Source organism: Lagenorhynchus albirostris, chromosome 2, assembly GCF_949774975.1.
Source record: "Lagenorhynchus albirostris chromosome 2, mLagAlb1.1, whole genome shotgun sequence".
Lineage (NCBI taxonomy): Eukaryota > Metazoa > Chordata > Mammalia > Artiodactyla > Delphinidae > Lagenorhynchus > Lagenorhynchus albirostris.
Window position 1 is genome coordinate 178,937,717 of NC_083096.1, and position 11,247 is coordinate 178,948,963.

The 11,247-nt window shown below is 49.8% G+C and overlaps 1 protein-coding gene across 2 annotated transcripts in view; it reads right to left on the bottom strand.

Moving 5' to 3' along the window:
* PIK3CD (phosphatidylinositol-4,5-bisphosphate 3-kinase catalytic subunit delta) overlaps positions 1–8,782 on the bottom strand; it is a 29,876-nt gene extending 21,094 nt beyond the window's left edge. For both annotated transcript variants that reach the window (XM_060141513.1, XM_060141512.1), the window contains exons 1-2: positions 8,651–8,782; positions 6,742–6,860 (exon numbers count right to left, since the gene is read on the bottom strand). The gene's annotated coding sequence lies outside the window, so the exon portion shown is untranslated. The remainder of the gene's footprint in view (positions 1–6,741; positions 6,861–8,650) is intronic.
* Positions 8,783–11,247: the final 2,465 nt, after the last annotated feature.

Below are 11,247 nucleotides of genomic sequence, written 5' to 3' on the forward strand. Positions count from 1 at the left end.
AATGAAATGAACACTTTTCCTGTTGCCCAACTTAGATGGAAAGTGAGAGCAAGTGAGCGCTTCAGAAGCAGAGCAGAAGATGCTTTACCTGGAGGGCCACCACCTGCTGAATCTCCTGGATGTTTACCCCGAAGGAGCTTTCCAGAAACCACCACCCTGCTCTGGCGGCCAGGAGATCCTTCAACCACCACATCCTCCTGGAGACCCTCAGGAAAAAGAATGAGGGGCCCCTCCTTGACCCAGAAGGCTGAAGGTCCCAAGTCCTATTCATTCATTCACTCGCTCATTCATTCATTCAGCAAATATTGATTTGATCGCCTTCTATGTGTCCATCAGGGAATGAGACAGGCACCATCCCTGCTCTCACAGAGTTTTTAGTCTAACGGGAAAAGACAAAAAAAGAAAGAAACAACTGAATAAACAAGATGATTTCAGAGAGTATAGGATTAGAATGTGATAAAACAGGTTTGCAGGGAGCATCTTCTTTGGATGGCAGGTCAGGTAAGGGTCCTCAGGTGAGATATTGCAGATGAGGCCCAAATGACGAGAAGGATCCAGGAAAGATCTATGAAGTAGGGTTCCAGGCAGCTGGAACGGGAAGTGCAAAGGCCCTGAGGCAGAAGACCAGGTAATGGGAGTCACAGCAGAAGGGGAGACTGGGGAGAGACAATGTGGCTGATCCTGCAGGGCCTTGGAGCCTCCGGGAGGAGCCAGGCTTTGTCACCACTGCAGTGGGAAGTCACTGGGGGGTTTTAAGCAGGGGACGGAGATGGCCTGATTTTATGCTTTACAAAGAAGACTGCTTTGGCTGCTGTGAGGAAAATGGAAGGAAGGGAGGCAAGAATGGAGCGGGGAAAGTAATGAGGCCAGGGCCCCAGGTCAGAGCTGGCAGAGCAGATGAATGAGGGAAGGCGTTGGGCCCTACAGGCCACGAAACACCCCAATCCTCTGCTCTTAAGGAGCTGAGGAACAGGCATCCCAGCAGCCCAGCCTTGAAGCCTGCAGCCTTCACCTTCTTGAAGAGAATGAAGCCATAGGCCAGAGGGAAATGCATGGCCCAGGGCCCTCAACAGGTACAGTTTTAGGATAGATGTGCTATTCTTCCAAGATACAAATGCTTTCTTTTTTTTGTTTGTTTTTGTTTTGGTCCAGGCAAGTAGGACATCCTGAAGACCACCCCAGGAAGAGAAAGGACGGGCTTGTTTGGAGGGCTGTCTGACACCCCAGCTCCTGCCACCTGGAGAAAAAGAGGTCAGAGGGGTGAAGGATGGGATTGGACAAAATAACAAAAGTCACGTGACACCGTGCAGAAGAAGGCGTCCCAGTGTCTGCTTGGAAGGTAGGCTGAGGACATGAACTACCTTATTCCCTGGTTTCCTATTCTACCCACTTCTGCCTCCCTCACTTCTTTTTTTTTTTCCTTCTTCTTCTTCCTTTTTTTTTTTTCACTCTCTCCCATTTTAAATGTGTCTCCTTTGAGTCCATATTATTCAATAGGACAGTAACTTCTAATTTGAATATATTAGAAAGGAAAAAAATCCTCAGTGGGGGAAAACCAAGACAGACGTCAGAGAAGGAGATGTGTAGGTCTTTGGAAATTCTGTTCTATATGGGAAAAAAAGAGAGAGAGAGAGACTGACTCCTGCTACTGCCATCAGAAAAAAAAAATGAGCCAACTACCCTACAAAAAGTTCTATCCCTATGATCTCCTATGATGCTCAGTTCATGGTGCACCCAGGGGGGCCTTGGGCCTGCAACCATGCAGGGTCCCTCAACACTACACAGCAAAATCAAGAGAAAGGTCCATGGTCTCATATCTGGTAATTTGGGGAATCTGGAAACTGTCTTAAGGAAGCATTTCAAAAGTGAAAAAGAAAAAGCTATATGCACAAAGATATTGATTGTAGTATTATCTGTGAAACTCATAAATCAAAAATAATAAAGAAATGTCTAAGTAAATGATAACACGAACAACAAGAGTGAATGTAGTCATTAGAATGACACGGCACTGCAAATACTCCCCACATTAAATGAAACCAATAATGCACATATATTTACCATGGCAACATGTGTTTGTGGACAAGACATTTCAGAAAGCATAGAGAAAATGAAAACAGCTATATGATGGGTGGATGTGGCCATCATACTAATGACTTTTAAATTTTAATATCTGTGAAAGTTTTGCAAGCACATAATTTTAAAAATTAATGAAAACTAAAATGCTTGCAGCAAAAAATGAGCAGTCCCTTGACCTCTATATCCAAACAAATCACCCCCAATTTCAGTTGTACCTTTTGCATTTATCTCTGCATTTCTAAAGAACAGGTTTATACTGATATTTCTTGATCTTCAACTTTTAACTTTTTACCTGAGAAGATGAGTTTGTGCTTTCCTTCACATACACACATGCATGGATCCTCTCCCCCATTTCCTGGATACAGTTACGGGATCACTTTCTATTAATCAAACTTTAGTTCTTCCATTATTATAACCATGTAAATATTGTTCAAAGCTAAGCCACATCCTATACTATGGTTTCCTTTCTTGTTCAACTTTTTGTTACTCCTACCGTTGCCTCGTTTTTAATTTTCTTTGTTTTCTATGTGTGAATATGTAATTCTTCCTCAAACTCTCTAACAGCACTACAAAATCCTTATAATACAGCAAATATGTCAGATAATCCATCAGCTCCATTTTTTTCTTAGAGATTCCTCCTGGGGCCCTCAGCCATCTTGCTCCAAATTGGGCTGGCTGCTCTCTAGACCAGCTGCACAACTGTGATATTGGAACTTCTCTTCACTATCATTATGGGAATTCCCTTCACCTTCTCTCTACCAGTCAGGGTTCTTGGTTGCAAGCAAAGAAGCTGACTCTCACTGATTAAGCAGGGAAGGAGCTGACAGGTTGTCTGACATATTTGCTGCATTGCGAGGGGTTTAATAGTTCTGTTGGAGAGTTTGAGGAAGAATTAGTGATTAGGACATTGAAAACAAAGCAAATAAAAATATGAGGCAACAAACAAAGCAATTAAAAACATGAGGCAACTATCAACTCCAGGAAAAACAAAAAGTTGAATAAGAAAGGAAATATAACTGTACTACACCATGTGGACTCCATGATACAGGATCATGTCTGATGGCAAAATTGCTGGTATTGCCACTGAGTACTGGGTGCTACCTTGTACCCCTGCCACTTCTGTGCCAAGAACTCAACCTTGAAGCCCATCCCCGCTATCACCACCATAACCATGGAAACAACACACGTTTCATCCCTCTTTTCTCTGTCAAAATATAACATAGGTACATTTCATCAGTGGAGCCCACATCACAGGTGCTGGCTGCAGGGGAGGCTTGCAAGAGAGTACTTTTCAGTTTCCATGGTGGGGTAGGTGTTTTTTTCCCTCCCCACTCCCAAGGCTCAAAGTAAGACAACAGCTGAAATACAGAAAGTCATCTGGTGGCTGAGCCAAGTGAGAAACAAGAGACAACTGCATATTGTACCACTTGTTCCTCTTTCTTGGTTTACTCTCTCATTTTAGTAAAGCACATCCTCTAGTAGCTTCCTTGAAAAGGGATACAAAGAGTGTGTGTGTGTGTGTGTGTGTGTGTGTGTGTGTGTGTGTGAAGTTTTTGAAAAATTACATGTCTGAAAAAGGTCTTCATCCTATTATTTTGCTTGAATGATGATTACAGAAGTCTGGGTTGGGAATTAATTTCCCTCAGAAATTTGAAAGAGTTGCTCCACTGTCTTGTAGCTCCTGGTGTTGATTTTGTAAAGTCCAACGCCATTCCGTGCTCTGATCTTCTGTATGTGGCCCCTTTTCCCTGCGCTGGCTTTTAGTAACTTCTATCTCTGGACTTTTGGAAGTTCATGTTGATGTCCCATAGAACATCTTTTACTTTGATGTAGTGTATCTTTTTAAAAATATATATTTATTTATTTTTATTTTTGGCTGCATTGGGTCTTCATTGAGGCACGCAGAATCTTTTTGTTGCAGTGCGCGGGCTCTTCGTTGTGGTGCATGGGCTTCTCTCTAGTTGCAGCGTGTGGGTTTTCTCTCTCTAGTTGTGGCACGTGGGCTCCAGAGCGCGTGGGCTCTGTAGTTGCGGCACGCAGGCACTCTAGTTGAAGCGCACGGGCTCAGTAGTTGTGGTGCGTGTGCTTAGTTGCCCCGCAGCACGAGGGATCTTAGTTCCCTGACCAGGGATTGAACCCGCGTCCCCTGCATTGGAAGGCAGATTCTTTACCACTGGACCAGCAGGTAAGTCCCTGATGTACTGTATCTTCTTATTCATTGGGCTGAGTGCTACACAGAGATTCTTAATGCAAACTCTTGAGTTCTAGATTTTTTTTTTTCCTGGAGTTTAATAACTTTTCCTTCTCCATTTCTCTCCCTTGAGCTCCTATGAGATGGATACTGGGCCTCCCAAACTGCTCTAATTTTCTTATCTTCTCTTTCTTATTTTCCATCCCTCAAGTCTTTCTGTCTTACTTTCTAGAAATTCATTGTTCAATCTTCTAACTCTATTCTATTGAAGTTTCTACTTCTACTAGCCTAGTTTTGATATCCAAGAGCTTATTATTGTTTTATAAATATGGCTTTTTTGAAAACAACCATGTTTATGACTTCTGGGTCTCTGTCTTTCATGTTAGAGGACTCATTCGGCGTGTGACGATCCAGGCTGCCCATTCAAATTTAAGAGAGAGGCACTGAAAGGTGCTTGTGCAGGGCCGGTTGCTTGGTAGGTGTCGCTGAGAAGTAGCGTTTTTTCATGAGGTTGGGTTCCTTAGAGAGAAGTTCAAGGCCCCTGCCTGGAGGATGGGTAGAAGCTAGGCTGCCATGTTCCAGGAACCAGCTTGGAGAGGGTCTGTCTATTCAGCATGCAAACTTTCACTGAATCTTCCTGTTCTCAATATAGAGACTCCCCTGCCTTCTGCTGCTCTGGTTCAATACTGCCTGCAGGAAACTAGCCATCTTCTGCTGGTGGAGGAGGGAGCTGCCTGGCTACGTGGCCTGAGAGAGGGGTCTGTGGCTCTAACACACACTTTAAACCAATATTCCTGCTTCCAGCCCTGCTCCCTGCCCCCATTGTTGGGAACACTCTGTGGCCCCCATTCTTTAGCCTTTGGTGGGTCGTGTGTACAAGCCAGCTTGCTTCCCTCACAGCCAGGACATTCAACATTCTAAGCTTTGCTTTTCTTTCACCCACTTGCTTCCCATCTTTCAAAAGTTTTGCTCATATCCCTCCCCCTCTATCATCATTTTCTGTTTTCTTAAGGATTTATACCTTTTTATTCCTCTACTCTCATTTTAGTGGGCTTTTGAAACAGAGCAGAGATAAACACATGCATTCAGTTATGTTTTTGTGGAAGTTCATGATAATATTTACCAAGAAATAAAAATCAAGTTTCCAAAGATACACGCAGAGAACACTCTCCAGGGAGGATACTCCAACAAGGAAACAATGGTTCTTTCGGGAGGGGGGTAGGATTATAGAAGAGTGATGCTTGTAATTTTTTTGTATTTTGTAAACTTCCGACAGTAAATAGGTATCCTTTACAAATCAAAAAGTAGGAGGGTTAAAAATCATGATTTAAAGGCATCTTCTGAAACACAAATCAAGATAGTGTGAACAGGTGTGTAGCAGAAAAAGAAACTCTAATTCCTCTACACAGGTCTACACAATCCATGGTTTTCGCCTACGTGCCAGGGAGTCCTGGGGTTCCACAGAAGCACCCCAAGGCCTTCAGAGGGTGGCAGGAGTAGGACAGCTGCTCAGTGGGAGGAGTTCTGGGCCAGTCTCTACTTGTACCACAGTGGCACTCTTTTAATCTGCTTTAGAGGTTAAAATTCTGCTTAATACTTTGATCTTTTTAAAGAGGTCCACACTCACAAAGAAGTTTGGAAAGTACCAATGAAGACCTAGAAAAAAGGAGGTGGGGTGGGGGAAAGCCTCCAAGGATGACATCATGTAACCTCGTGCCCTACCTGAACCATCAGAAATGACAGTAGCTGCTCGAGCAACTGTATAAGGAAGATGGTGCTGGGCACCCACAGAATACATATGTACCCACACAGCTTGCAAACGGGACAAATCTGCACACTTGCTAATCACACCCAGCTGCCCCCAGATACCAAAGGCAGGTGTTCAGCGAAGGCTCAGTCAGTGTCAGTCTCTGACCTCAATTTCTTCATTTGCACAATGAAGGGACTACATTCAGCTTGCAAGCTAATGTCCCAGAAGTTCCAAGGAGCATCCTCTTACTGATCCAGTGACTGCCAACTCTCTAGAGAAACAGAATGTCCCCACCTAAGGACTCCTTGAGAAGCAATATCAAGTTATGAAAATCCAATCCACTTCCTTCGGAAGAAGGTTTTAATTTTTCTCGCACCAAATAGGTCAGCCCAGCCCTATCATGAACGCAGCAAGTCAAAGACCAAATGCTGCAGTTTAATAATGGGCTCCAGGGCTCCTCGGAGCACAGCCATCCCTTCCTTCCCAGGTAGCAGCATCCCTCTCTTGGGAAGCTGGCTGGGGTCTAGTTCACATCCCCCTTCATAGGCTCTGAGCACAAATTTGGGTCACTCTCTTCCTTTTAGCATTCTAGTCCTAAAGAGAAGTTCTCCTTTGGCTAGATAGTCAGGGAGGGTGGATTCCATTCAAATTCTTAACCTATCTACAAAATAACATCTCCTCTTCCCGCCCGCCCCCCAACACTTGTTTCCTTTGCCCAACCTACCTCTCTGGAATGGTCCAAGAAAGACCAGCAGCAAAGGTCCCTCTGCCTGGCAGATTAAAGATGCTTTGGGATCAATGAGCGTCATTCCGCCCTTGCCTGACTCTGAGCTCCTTATCTGTCTGAAAAAAAAGAAAAGAAAAGAAAAAGAAAGAGAAAGAAAGAAATCTTTAAAAAGAGAAAGTCTCAGAAAACTTCTGTGCATTCTCTTAGAGGACTTTAGCTCAAAAGCAACTGTCTCACCAAGGTTTCCTTTTTGCAAACCAGTCACATTGTACTTAATGGGCCTTTTTCACCATCTGTGTCAATGCCACCCCCAGCTCCCTTTGGTGGTACTGAAGCAAACCACAGGAACATTTCCAGTGCCTGAAGCAGGAATTCATATACATACAGATGACTCAGATCATTTTTAGAGTTGTTTGTTGTTTTGTTTGGTGTTTGAAAGCAAAGTAAGTGATCTGAGTCAAGCCTGGGTTCAAGTTCCATTCAATGGCTGCAAAAAGCAGGTCTGTGAACTTGAGGGTCCCCATTCCAGACCCAAATTGTATCATAAAGGAAGATTCATCCCTGCTTGCTGGAGATGAAAAGGAAGGGTGTGTGGGGAGGGGTCGGCCCACTCACTGCAGCTGTGGTGTTTCTTTCCCTACTGTGGGCGGCTCCTGGAAATAATCTGACCCCAGAGACAGAAAGACACCTGAGCTCTGGGAGCCCAGGCGGCTGGGTTCCAGCAGCAGGACCTGCCACCCCCCCAACTTCCCCCCAGCTACCTGCACAGCAGGATTCTCCTGCCTGGAACCCACTGGGCTCCTCAAGAGCAGGAAACCTAAACCATTGGTTTCTCCATGAGACAAAAAGCCCAGTCCTAGGAAGCCGTTGGAAAAGGTGTCATTCCAAGAAGACATTTCCCAAGGTCCAAGCTGGAATTCACCCGGCTGCCAGCCTAATCCCTGGAAGGATACCCCATGGACCCTGCTGCAGGAGCCCAGGAACATGGGCTTGGATGGTCTCTCCATTTAGCATCCAGGTGAGAGGATGGCAAGGCACTTCCCAAAGCACTGTCACCAGAGAAACGGGAGGTCAGCGACAAGAGCTAAGAAAGAAATAACTTCCATTCTGACCAAGGGAGTTAATTAACAAGAGGACAAAAAACAACAGCTCAGTCACAGGGAAATGAGACACGATCGTAGAGAAAGCACTTTCGAAACGAGGAAAGACGAAGCAAAAAAAGTGATGGAGCCGAGAGAATGAAAGATAAGAGAAAAATTAGTCCTTAGGAATTCAGGTCAGGAAATACGGAGCCGGGACAGAATTCACAAGAGGGGGCGAGGGAGGACGTCTTTTGCTCTGGCCCTCACGCTGGTCGGGACCTCAGGAGCTGGGTCTACCGCCCTCTAGCCCTCTGGGTTCAAGGGCAAAGCTTTGGGAGGCAACGCTAGGAATGGCCAGAGCGCAGGATGCTCGGTCCCGAATCGGGGGCAGGGGGAGGGGAGGGCGCGCGCGGCAACTGCTCGGTCCCTGACAAGTAAACAGCTTTCCCCGAACAGGCGCGCGTCCTCGTCCGGAGCCCGGCTGAGGGCCCTGCTCATTCCCATCTAGGGCGGTAGCGGGACACCCCGGATTCCCGGCCCCACGGAGGCATAAAAGGGATGCAATGAGATCAGAAAAGGAGGGTATGAATCAGCCCACACCAGAGAATCACAACGCGAGAGCGGCCCGCTGCCTCGGCCTCCCCAACGGGGTTCGGTCCGCCCCGGGAACGCGCCTCCTCCTCCAGACCCCACGCGCCCCCGGTCCCCGGATCTCCCCAGGCGGACAAAGCCCGGCGCTGGGCGGGGCGCGGCGGGGCGTGGCGGGGCGTGCGCTGTGGGGGGCACTGGGACCCCGCAGACGCCCGCACAGGTGGGCTCCGTACCGGGTGTCGATGCCGGGGGCGGGGCCCGGTCTCCCTGGAGACGGTTGCCCAGGGGACGCGGCGGGCGGGTCCCGGAGCGACGGGAGGGCGCGAGCCTCTGGGCGGCGGCGCGGAGCCCCGGGGGCCTGAGGGCAGGCCCGCGGTGCGGAGCGGGTGAGCGGGGCATCCGCGGAGGGGCGCGGTCCTGGGCGGGGTCCGGACAACAGGCCGACGCGGGCAGGGCCAGGGGGCGGGGCGTCCCCGGGGCTGGGGCGGGGCCAGCGGCGGCGCGGGCACCGTCGGCAAATTCTCACAGCCCCAGCCAGGCGAAGCTCTGGAGAGCAGGCGTCCGCTGCGCACCTCGTGGACACCGCTGCAAATCCTCCCGGACCCCCGCTGCTCCCTGCTGGCGGGTGGGGTTGCGCATGGAGTCGGGAACCTCAGCCGCCGCTGGACCCCGGACGGCTTGCGCACGCTGGCCTTGGCCCCCCTTCGGCCTTGTAACCAGAGGATAGAAAATGCCACCTGCCAAGTGAGCCAGGGCCGGTCGTCCGCCTGCTTTCGTCTCCCGGGTTCCCAGGGAATCACCAGAAAGGGCGGGGCAAGGGACCAGTGTCACTTGTCCGGAGCCGGGGTCACCCGAGTAACTGGCCGGCCCTGGCTCTGTGCTCAAATCCAGTGTGCGGGCTGTTCCCCAGCCGCTGGGCCTCCCTCTCCATCGGAGTTTACCTCACATGTCGGATTTAGAAAATAAATGGGTTAACCCGGGACTTTCACGATACACCTATTCATTACAATGAACTATGCGTGCTGGCATAGCGTGCGTGCAATAGCGCGGTCATCCCCCTGCACTTTGCTCCAGTTTTCATCCAGGCATCACACTGTAAAGTGGGTATTGTTCTCCCTTGGGTTGTAAATGAAGCCGAAGCTCAGAGGGCAAGGAACTCACACACACACAGACACACACACGTCCGCACCCAATCCCACAGCCTCTTAGCAGCAGAGCTAGCTTTGGAAGCACTTTGGACTGGTACCGGGCCCACACGCTTCTTGCCCTGCAACGTCCCAGGTCCCCTCGAATGTTCTTTCGGGTCCACAGCCGGACTTCAACCTGTGTCACAGTGGAGCGCAAGAGGAGGAGGGGAGTGCGAGGTTCAGAGTGACCCCAGAAGGACCCCACCCGAGCGGGGCAGACGTGGGGCAGAACAAAGTGGCCTGAGGCACAGCCCTCGGTGGTCCCAACTGCTCCGCACGTCTCCGCCTCCAGCCAGTGTTCCAGGTGAGGCGCCCAAGGCAGGGCCCGCCCATCCGGCCCAAAGAGCCTCCCTCCGCCCCAGCGTCGCCTAGAGCCTGCGAAGAGGGCAGGAGAAAAACTCAGCCAGGAGCTCCCGGGAATGTTGAAAAAGCCTGGGATGCGCAGACCAGGCGGCCCGGCCGTGGGAGGTCGCGGGACCCTCGGTGAGCTCTGCGTCGCCAACCCCAGCACCCCTGTCAGGGCCGGGGTTCCGGGCGCCCCGGCCACCTCGAGGAGAAGAGAGGGGGGTTCAGGATGGGAGGATCCCCCTCCGTATCCCATCCCCGGATGTCACACACAGACACACTCACAAAAACACACACTAGCATGCACGTTCACACACACACACGCACTCGGGTAAATTGACACAATGACGCACGAAGTCACACACTCCCGCACAAGTACTCAGACACAGAGACCGAAGATACACACACAATTACTCTATGTAAACACACAGTGACACAGACGCCGAGACCACAGACACACACGCACTCGTGCGCATTCACACTCAACCTCACTCCCTACCCGCACAGCGCAGCGGGCCGTGCACTTTGCCGACCATCTCTGGAGAAGGCGGAGCCTGGCCACTGGGTGGGAACCGCCCCGCACCCAACCCAGCGCTCCGCCGGCTGGCTTCCTCCACCTCCACCTTCACTCCCGGGGACGCTGGCGGCTCGAACCCGGACTCAGCCCGGGTAGGGAGGGGTACCTCGTGGGGGTGGGGGGAGGCAGGACCGCCCTTGACCCACAGGAAGGGGATTTCCCGGGATGAAAAATAAGCCTCAGGGTCACAGCTGGACCTTGGATGGGCAGACAGAGGCTAGGAGGGGTTCTCTGACTGCCATCCTGACTGGGGAGGGGTTGTATCCCTAACAACCCCCAACCAGGAAGCGATAACGACCCCACAGGGCCAAGCCACCAAAGAGATTTTCCAAGGGGCAGACAGGCTTTGGCTGTTCCCATCTCCATAGGCGGCCCCAGGCCCCCCATCCTGCAGACTTCCTTTCTCTCCAGCCTGGGTCTGGTTGAAAGTCAAGCTCAAAGACAAGGTCCCTATTAGCACTGTTCAAATTGGGGTATTGTTTTCCTCTGGAGCCAAGAGAAAAACCCAAGATTCTTTGAAATGGCAAAAGCCACAGAAGTCATCCTGTGTGTATTCACGGATGTACTGGAACTGCACTGACAAATTCCCAAAAGATACATAATGTAATCAGTTGTTTGGGAGAGAATTAAGTGAATTAATACAGACACATGGAAAGTCTCTATAACAGTGCCCGGTGTGTATACTAACCACTCAGAAGTGTTTGCTCTCACAGATGGGAAA